The following is a 10425-nucleotide window of genomic DNA, read 5'->3' on the forward strand; positions in this document are numbered from 1 at the left end:
TTAGGCCTCTTGGCACTCAAAATGTTAAATCCCCCACATTTTGGATAGAAAGTCACATCTTCATTTTTTGCTTATTTTTTCAGATTAAAAACCCTTGTGTCACAGGGCCACAAAAATAGAAGTGGCCGTTTTGAATGATCTGGCGCTTGAGGAAAGTTTTTTTTTTTTAAGTATGTTGTTGCCTATCTGTTTCTGCCTTTTGACTAAATTAGCTCTAACACTTGAGTTGCTGCCTAAAGTACAAACTGGAAAATTACAGATCAACAAGCAGATCATTCAGCTTCTCCCTGCACTGAAGTGTCACACGCTGCCACCATCTGTGGGCCAGAGTCCTGGGACGGCCCTCCCTCTGCTCTATGGGATTTGGAATGAGAGTGGATTGAAAGGAGAGGGCCGCCACAGCATATTTAACCAAAATATTCTTATAATCTGCAATGAATCCCTGTCTACAGAAAAGATCATGTAATCTCAAAGTAACACAGAGCAAGTGAGATGTCTGCGATTTCTGCATGTACAAACTTTCCATTGGAACTGGGTGTTCAGAATGGCCTGGCATGAAGGTTCTGATAAAAATCTCACCAGCATGCTGCTGTTCACTGGAGGAATAATCTACTTGTATTTCCCCTTCACTTAAAAAACAAAACAAAAATGGAAACAAAGATGTGTCAAAAGGGAGATCAAATAAATGATTTTATGCTTTAACCTAACTACATCTGTTAATAATTAACTTTACAGTGCCCTCTGTCTGATGCCAAGGCTATTCATATCCCTCAACTATGGTCAGGGGTCTTGCACAAAAATAAGAAAAATTGTGCCCATTTACTCTGGAACGGATGCCCCCAGCGGCCCCCAGTGGTCCCCAAAGGTGGCCGCAGAACTACCTCAAGTTGGGGGAGGTAGCAGCTCCCCCCTTTTCTTTCTGTTTTTGCAAGACCCATCTTGGAGACTAGGTTAAAGTGAAGAGAAAGTGCCCACCGGGGCCAAGGAGGGGTGGGTGAGGTGGTGGAACTCATGGTCATGGCCAAGACCCATGGTCAGAACCCTGTCAACCTGGGGGCCCATGGCCTGGATGTCATCACACTCCTCCTTGCTTCAATTTATGCAATTTCAGATGGTGGCCCCACTGGTCACAGAAATCTCCTGACCAGTGTCAGGTAACCGAGGTCAACATTGTGCCTCCTGACTAATCTGCAGAGAAAAGCTCTGGTACCTTAGTGAGTCAGGGAGGGGCTGGATCCTAGCAATAGGATTGGCTTCTCCTTCGTTCGGGTGCTTAAAAGAGAAGGTATCACATTCAATGAATTGGGAAGATGCATTCAGAAGTGGGCAAAGGAGAATGAGAAGGAATAATGGAGTAATAAGAAGGTGCCCAAAGAGAAGTATAAATGCTAACTTTGTCGCAACTTCAAAACTGTCCCAGTGTGTGTTAGGCAGGGTTCTCCAGAGAAACAAAACTAGGACACTTGTGATTATATAGGAGGATACGTTTATACACTGAGAAAGAATATAACAGCCAATTCGTCCATACAGCAGTTCAATCGACTTTCATGTAACAATTAATATACTGGAAGTCCTCCAACTCACGTGGGCTGCCAGGTCCAAGGTCAAGGAAGCACACAGCAGAGTCTCCCCTCAGGCAGGGCAGGCAGAGTCTGCCCGCCGACAGCAGGGGAGCTTAGGAAAGCAGGCCCTGATGAGATCTTGAACTCAAGCACAGCAACAGACTCTACCAGCCTCAAGCTGAAGCAATGTGCGCACCAGCAGCTTAGAAAAGCAGGTCTTGAATGAGCCTCAAGCTCTAGCAATACAATCTGTGGGTTGGCTTGGCCCACAGGTAGTGTAGCACGCAGGTTGAGGCAGAGAACTAGCTAAAGCAGCAGCAAGCTGGTCTGCTCACCAGGGAGCAAGAGGGAGATGGGATGCCGGCTGTTTTTATTTATTTCGGTTGTCATCCAATCAAGCTGCGACCGGATTGAACTCAGCCTCCATGTTCCCATTGGCCTATGTGGCACAATAAATGCAACTATCACACAGCGTGACTGTTGGATGAGGCCAGATATTGGATCACGCCAGAGTCAGCCTAATCATAAACCTGGATAGATACCAAGACTCGTGTCCCCTTGAGGTCTTAGCTGTAAACTGGGAGACCCAGGAAGTAGAGGCTAGAGACTGGGTTGGAGATTTCAGCAGGAGCCTGATCCAGAAAGGTCAATTTGATGATCCTGGACTTGCTGCCAAGAACAGGGAAATTGCTGAGGAGTTTGTGAGATATCTGTACCCAGTCCTGGGGGCTTTTGCAGAGAACATGTTTCGGTCAGGAAGTGATTCCTGCTTTGACTTCCAATGTCCAAGAGTGCTGATTGCTTTCAGTGCCTGGGCTGATAGGCTCTTAAACATAAAGGATTCTTTTCACAGTAAGTGACACCAATAGCCGCTGCCAACAGTGAAATGCGATTATGTGGGAGGAAATCTCCAACTCGGGGAAAGACAGTGGAGACCAACTCAGGAAAGAGAGACATGAGCGAGATTCAAGATTCCTAGCTGGTTTCTGGACAAAATGTATCAACGTTTTCAATACTGACAGAGTGCCCAAGGGTGACAGAAAGCGAGCTGGAAGGAGCTCCTTTCCTTCCACTTACATAAACTTAAGCCTTGGGCGACTCCCCTATGACCATAGTCAAGGGACGTGAACAGCCTTGCTGTCAGAGGGCAAGGTAACAGTCTATGATGGCAGACATAGTTAAGTAAAAATGCAACACCTTAGCATCTGATCTTCCTTTGACCCATTTTAAAGTTATTTCAGGTTTTAATATTTTCTGATTTCTTTTTAGATTGAGTTTTTTCTGTTTTGCTTAGTCATTGTTGGCATTTTTTGTTGCTTCCTCTTTGTGTTTTTGTTTGATTTTCTGAGTATGAAACCCTGCATAGGTAGATCTACTGAAATGATAATTTCCGAGGGGAATGGCAGTGCAGAGTGGGGGTAAATGGAGCAGACAACAACTAGTCTGAGAAGAAAATGTTCTGAAATTGATTGCGGCGAGGATTGCGCAACTCTTCTTAATATGATGGAATGATTAAGTGTATGATATGTGAAGTTTCATATGCCAATGAAACTATTTACAACAACAACAAGCCTGCCCACAGGAGCTCAGCATCCCTCTTCCCACCATGAAAGCCTTTCCTTCAGGTAGGTCTTGAGACCTTTCCCAAGGCCCGGGGTCCAAGTGGAATTGGCCCAGTTGGTAAATCAGGAAATAGACTCTTGGAAACAAGTAAGCCACTTGTCTAGGTCGGTGGCTAATGAGTGGCCAAGATGAGGTTTATTTATTAAATATACAAGGGCTCTTCTCCCTTAGTATAAAATGGACAAAGCACATAATTTTAAGAAGGGTCTCTTGGTAAGCAGCTTGCAAATGTTTTCAGCAACCGCTTGCCCTTTTCATAGTGATAATGAAATGAGTAATGAACCACCAATGCCTCCGTGCCTTGTGCTCTGGGCTGTCTAGTTGATTCCAAATGATACAGAGCCTACAGGACAGCAAAGAAATGACCAGTTGGGTTTCCTAGGTGGTCTGCTGACTGTCAGGTAAGCACTGGACTGTGAACCACAAGATCAGTGGTTCAAACCCGCCAGCTGCTCCGAGGGAGAAAGATAACATTTTCTGCTGCTATAAAGACTTCCAGGCTTGGAAACCCTACATTTGATGGCCTGGATTGTCTCAGAGGCAGGAGGTTAGGTTTGTTTTGGGTAATCTCTGAGGGGCAGATCTTTTATCCTGTGGATCTGATGGGTGAGTCTGAATTACTAACCTTATAGTTAGGAATCTGGTGCTTAACCATCATCCCATCAGGGGTCTTTGGTTTTAGTCAGAGCCTAGTTCCCACTGCCCTTCCTGCCTACCTTAAAGGGGACCTGCACTCCCCTAGCGGCCACAGTCCTCTGCTGTATCCTGGACACCAAAGTAGACGCAATCGTCCCGAGCCACGATGCAAGGTACACCTCTCCACCACCTGTTAGTGGGAGGGGCTTCGGAAAGCTCGCGCAAAGAATGAAAACAGGAAACGCAGGGAGGAAGTAGGGTAAGGAAGGTGACAGGTCGCGGGTCAAAATCAATGCCATGAAACACCATGTGTGCGGATTGTTGAATGGAAATCTCATCTGCTCTGAGAACCGACACCTAGTTCACAATAGAAAAGTTTTTAAAAAATTCATGGAATAAGTGGAATGAACATAGGATGGAAATTTCTCCAAAGTTTTGAGGCCCCCTTGGGCAAGAACCAGGGTGCCATGTGCTTCTGGTTCGCACCTACTCATTCACCTGCCCTGCCTGTCTCGGTGCTGCAAGCGTTCTAGCTTGTGCGCCTGTTGCATTGAGTCCTTGTTTTCCGTCAGTCCCCAGGTGCCTCGTGCTGTAAGGAAGTCGGGTGTCCCACTCTCATTGGGGTGGAATGAATGAAGTGGCCCCAAGGGAGGCCTCTCTTTAATTTCTGCTCCATTGCATGCCTCCTTTCTCCTTTCCTACGGCCTGGGAGAAGTCGCCTCTCCTTCGTCTCTGTCCATGCTTCGGGGCAGCAGGGTTAAAGCAAGAAACCAAACCCACGGCCGTCACGAGTATTCCTCCTCAGAGTCACCCTGTACAACAGAGTAGAACCGCCCCTTGGTTTCCAAGACTGCACGTCCTTACAGAAGCAGGCTGCCACGCTCCTCTCCCCTGGTGGGATTCAAATCAGCCACCTTTCACTTAGCAGCTGCGCTTCTTAGCCACGGCTCCACCAGGCTCCATCCTCTTCATGGATAGTGTCCCAAATCTTTCAAAATACCAGTCGCTGTGAAAGCAGGGAAATCCTCCAAAACGATCTTAGTAGTTGTGGCCCAGTGAATAAGCCAAGGCGGAGAGGTCCCAGTCCCTGGGCTCGCAGAAGCCAACTGTAAATTGGAAACGAACAGCTCATCGTTCTGTGGATCAGCGAACTCAGCCCATAGATTGATCTATAATCGAAGAAACTCAATTAATTTGGGCAGTCACGTGAGTTCAGGGCCACCTATGTGATGTTTCTAAGGTGGGTGTGCCCAAGGTATTGGTTTTATCTGGGCCTGGGGGGTCCTAGTTTGTGCATGTGCGGTTTGGGTTTCCTATAGGTGTCCAGTTGCTGCCTGATTTCTTTCCAACCCCTTTAGGGGGGCCTTTGCAGGCACTGGGGAGCGAGCCTCACTTGTGCCTAAATCTGCGGCCTAACAAAGTCAGGTATTTACCTCTCACATTTCTTCACAGGAGCATTGGTCGTTTTGCCTTTTTATGTTTAACTCTCTCTTACATTCCACTGCCCCTTTGTTTATATGAAGAGTAGGAATCAACTCGGGGCGGTGGGTTTGTTTTGTCTCATTTACCCTTGGGACATTCAGGAGTTGGTCCCCTTCTGGTTCCTAATACCCTCGCTGAATGGAGACAGTTGGAGCACAGGCTCTGGCGTCTTGGCCTCCCTGTGCGTCGCCACCGCCGCGCTGCCCATAGGCATCCGTAAGCCTGAGAGGTCCTTCCTGAGCGCATGGGAACCTTTTCCACGTTGAGTGGAATCCTCTGAACCACCGTCGGCCCCTTCCCTGTTCCCTTCCTTGTGGCTGACAGAGTGAGCAGAGCAGGGGAGCCTGGTACCCGAAAAAGCCAGACTGGAACCCAGCTCCAGTCCTCCCACTGCAAGTCTTGCCTGTCTGATCTGAGTTCAGAAGACTAGGGAAGAAAACTTAGTACCCCAAAGTTGTGGAGGGAGACCTGTCCCCAGACGGTCTCTTTATCAGCCTTTCCTTCCTGAGAAGGGCTTCTCCCCTAAGAAGGAAGTGGGTGATGGGTTGACGTCCTTGTCTGCCCTGCTGGATGTCAGGAAGTGGCGTTGGCTGAGGCCCAAGCTCCACCCACCGCACCCAGACAACACTGCCCTGTTGATGAGCTTCCTAATAGCCTCACGACGGGTCTCAAGTCGATCCACGGCCATCTGATCCTGGATGCTTTGAAAATGAATGCCACCATTCCTCTTCGGAGACGAGCTCCCAGATCCATCCATTTCTTTGGACCAGAATCCAGTGCTTATGAGAACAAGGAGCTGAAGACTGGGTCTCTCCCAGCTAATAGGGATGAATTCTGTGGAGGGAACGGCTCTTCCTTGGCCCATGGACAGGATTGTCTCTTCTGTGTGCTTCTGTTTTGTTGTGACAAGGACAGGGGACATTACCTGACTGGTCTGAGGAGTGGCCACCTACCAGAAACAAGGAAGCTGTGAGGCTGACCACCAAAGGCCTTGCCAAATTAGGACGTAGTTGGGTCCTAGCCAGCCTGGGACAATCACTGATTTTTGAAAGACCCTAGCCCTGAAAAAGGACCTGCCAGCTCTTAGCGGGGCCTCACTATTTTCGCCCTTCCCACGGTGGAGACACATTGGGGGCCTGTCCCCCATGTGTATCCCGACTTTACTACTCAAGAAACCCGCTGTGCTGCCTCCTCCTGCTACCTGTTTGTTCCGTCTCTGCCTTGTCCCCCGGCTGGCAGCGCTGGGATCCACCCGTAAAAGGGGTCGCGGTACCTTAATAACTGGCATTGGATTTTCAGAATGAAGTAAGACTCGGCATTTCACTGGAGAAGGCACTGAAGGTGGGGTGGTAGCCAGAAAGCTCCTGGTAGGGGGTTTCTTGTCATCAGGGCTGAGGGTAGTCATGCCACAGTTCCTTAGGAAGGCTTGCTGTGCGAGGGGGTTAAGAGCCTGCAGGGAAGGCTCAGGGGGTGTCACAAACTGGACGCTTGTGACCAGGGGCAACGCCCAGCTCCCAGGAGCCCTCTTTTGGTTCACATAGTGTTCAGAGGAAGAGTCAGCATTTACGTATGTCCAGGTCTGTGGATCTTCTCTTTACAAACCAGAAGCTCAGAAACCCCCGGCCTGGCTCTCGGCACAGCTGCCAGGGGCTGCCATGTGGCAGGAAGGACTGCATCTCAGCCACACCGATGCTGATTCAGTTCTTCGTGGTACCCGGTGGCTTCCTTAGACATCTGAATTGGGACCTCCAAACTTCCTTATTCTCTGAGGCATGTGGAGCCAGTGATGGGCCATGAGGGTATGGAGTTCTTTGTGGATCACAGCATCTTTTCAGTGGTGGTGTAATATTTGTATGGAAGAGCCATGCACATAAAAGGGAAATTAATTGCCCCAAACTCTTTCTGCAAACCTACAGCTGTCTTAAGCCTTGCTTCTGCCTTACACCTTAGCCTGCACCCTGTGATCCATTGTGATCCCTCCCTTTGTGCTCACGAGGTCCCTCTCATCAGAGGGTCCTTTCTGCACGATGAAAGCCCACAAAAGCAGGAACCAAGTCAGATTCATCTCTCTCTTTCATAGCATTTTCTCTCTATATATATAGTTCCTCTTAATGTAAATAGAGCTATAATTTAAACATTAATATTAAACAAGGGCATGAACTTTAGGAAGACAGGGATTTTGCCCACATTGTTCACTGCTGCTGCCCCGGTGGTATACTGGGCTAGTCACCTCAGGGTCAGCAGTTCAAGCCCACCAGCTGCTCTGGGAGAGAAAGATGAACCTTTCTGCTCCCATGAAGACGGAGCGTTTCAGAATTCTGCCCAAGGGCGCAGTTGTGCTCTGTTCGTTAGGGCCACGACCACTCTGAGGCAGTAGGTGTGTCTTTTTGGGAGGGGTGGGGTGTGTGTGTGCATAGTCACTTTTCTTATACCAAAAAAACCCCAACCAAACTCACTGCCATGGAGTCCATGCTGACGCACAGCGACCCCTGTGGGTTTCTGAGACTGTCACTGTTTATGGGAGTAGAAAGCCCAGTCTAACCAGGAGATGCTGGTGGTTTCGAACTGCTGACCCATGTAAGTACTCAGTCAATATATGTTCAATAAATAAAATGATTGCGTCCACGTCCCCCTCAGGAAGAGCCCACGCTGAGATGTAGGAAAAACAAGCAGCTGCTGTCCAGGCGCCCCCGGGATGGCAATGGCGACGGCACGCCACGGGGATCACCAGTACATTCTTTTAAGGAACCTCTGGGTGGAGGGGTGGTGGTGGTATGGAATAGCCAGGCTTGGTTAGTAGCCCAAGTAACTTAAGTATCTGTATCACTCAGGGACTCTGTCAATATAAAATCAATCATTTGAATTCTTCTGAATGGTTATACAGTATTTCCTGGTGTCAGTGCTTAGTCATACACTCCCCATGCCATGTCCTTTATATGGTTTCTGGTTTTCCTGATTTCAGCCAACAGTTTGGTGGTCATCTCTCGATGTAATACGCGCATTTGCTAGTTGTTTTATTTTGGGGGGGTGTGTGTGTTTGTATGTGTTTAGAAATAATTCCTGGAATTGGACTTTTTATGAAAAGCAGTTCCTGGAAGAGGCCGCTGTGGAGTCAGCGCGGACGGACATTTACGGTGATTGCTAGAGGCTGCCAAGTGCCCTTTTAAAAGGCGATTCCAATTTGAAGTCGCAAGCACAGTGTAGGAAAGTGCTTTTCCCTTCAGCTTCTTGCACTTCACGTTTTCATTTCCGGGGAGGAGAGAAGGCAGAGGGGCGGCGAGAGGAGAACAGGAGCGTCCTCTGGTGAAGGAAGTGATGATTCTGTGTCCGGCTGAGTCCCACAGGAAAGACGTGCACAAGAGTCATTTCGTGTTGCTTCGGTAAATGGTGTACTCTGACTGCTCATTCTAGAACATTTTGCTGGCCAGTTCCCTCAGAAATATTTGTGAGAAGGCTTCGGACTACAGAAGGCTGTTGTCAGCAAGGACAGATCTCTGTAGGATCACCACCCTGCACAGGAGTCCTTGCACTTCATATTCAAGACGTTCTCACCTACATTGTCCTATGTCATATTTATTAGGTCCCCGTCTCTCTGTTTTTCTGAAAAATAGCTTAAATTGTAAATCTGGTGGAGGTTTACTGAGCAGATCATCCCTTGGTTGATCAACGAGCCCTACGTAGTCTGGGATCTCCTTCACTGCCATCCCCCCAGGTGCCAACACCTCTCCCACGCCCTCGCTGTGTCTCGTGTTCCCCTTCCTTGAGTAGATGCTGCCCTTCGCATCCCAAATGGCCGGTAATCCTGAGGTGTGCAGACCTCTCTATGGCTGCCATTCCCATAATGGACCAGTCTACTGTGTAGGTGAAAAGTGAGCCCCGGGCTGAGTTCAGTTCCAGACTTGAAGGGTGATTAAGGGCCAGTGTCCCAGAGCTCGCCAGTCCTGCGCCGGGTCTCTCCCTGTCAGAGCAGGTCGGAGTGGTCGCCAGACCCCATCTCGCTCTTCAGGCGTCAGGGTGGTGAAGACTATTGTGTGTGTGCTCTTAGTCCTTAGGAGTAATTGTTCCCACGTGTCTGTCCATTTTCATCCCTCTCCTTTCCTCCAGATTCGGGAGAGGTCAATAGTTGCCTTGCGGCTCTCCATTTTCACTGATTCTCCCAAAGCCCAGGAAACCCCGGTGACGAGCCAGCATTAGCCCTCCGTGAGGGGCAGAGCAGGCCGTGAACGCCTGTCAGCTGACTCCCTGCTCTGTTCTCTCTCTTCTGATGTTGTGTTTAATGAACTCCCCTTGAGGCAACCGTGAGCCACAGAAGTGTTTCTGAGCTTTTTCAGCAAATTGGTCCCAACAGGACAGCTCCATGTAGCATGCATTTTGGAGCTGGCCATGCTGATGTTCCATCAGCGGTGCGCATAGGGCTCGTGCTACCCATGTAGCCCAGCTCATGACGTCCCTCTGCCTCCCTCTGCCTCCCAGGGCCCCCTTCCCAAGCCACGCTGTGCCACTCCAGCCCCGAGTGAAGGCAGGCTGGGTTTCCGAGGCTAAGCATCGTAGAGCGGAAAGCCTCTTATCTCCCAGGGACCAGCAGGTCGGTTGAAGCTGCTGACCCGTCAATCAGCAGCCCGAGGCCTAACCCCTTGTGCCATCCAGGCTCCTTACTGACGGGGCTCATCAACTGTAATCACAGAGTAGCATGATAAAGTTGTAAATTACTTAAATAGCCTATGCTTTTAGATCCTATGAATACAAAGCTGTTCTGCAAAATCCTTCTGTAATGAATTATGACATTATTTGTTGGAACATTAGTAATAACCGAGAAGTCTTTTTTCATTATTTCCATTAATGTGCCTTATTCTTGAAATTGTGACATGGCTTACAGTACCACGTATCACAACAGTGCAGTTAATACTTTAGAACAGTTGGCAATGTGAGCAACTATAAAAACACAGGTGGGATATAAAACAGACGCTGAGCGACTGTGACTCGAAACATCGTTGTCATAAGTCGTAATGACAACTCCAGGTGGAGCGCGTCAGCAGCCCCCAAAGCAAGTTTGAATAGAGTTTTAACCTTGGACGTGTGTGGATACTGTCAGCTGGGCTTACAGAAATGGCTTGTTTTTTTT

This window comes from Echinops telfairi, unplaced genomic scaffold (assembly GCF_000313985.2).
Source record: "Echinops telfairi isolate 266 unplaced genomic scaffold, ASM31398v2 ScPeMD7_1713;HRSCAF=2227, whole genome shotgun sequence".
Taxonomy (NCBI): domain Eukaryota; kingdom Metazoa; phylum Chordata; class Mammalia; order Afrosoricida; family Tenrecidae; genus Echinops; species Echinops telfairi.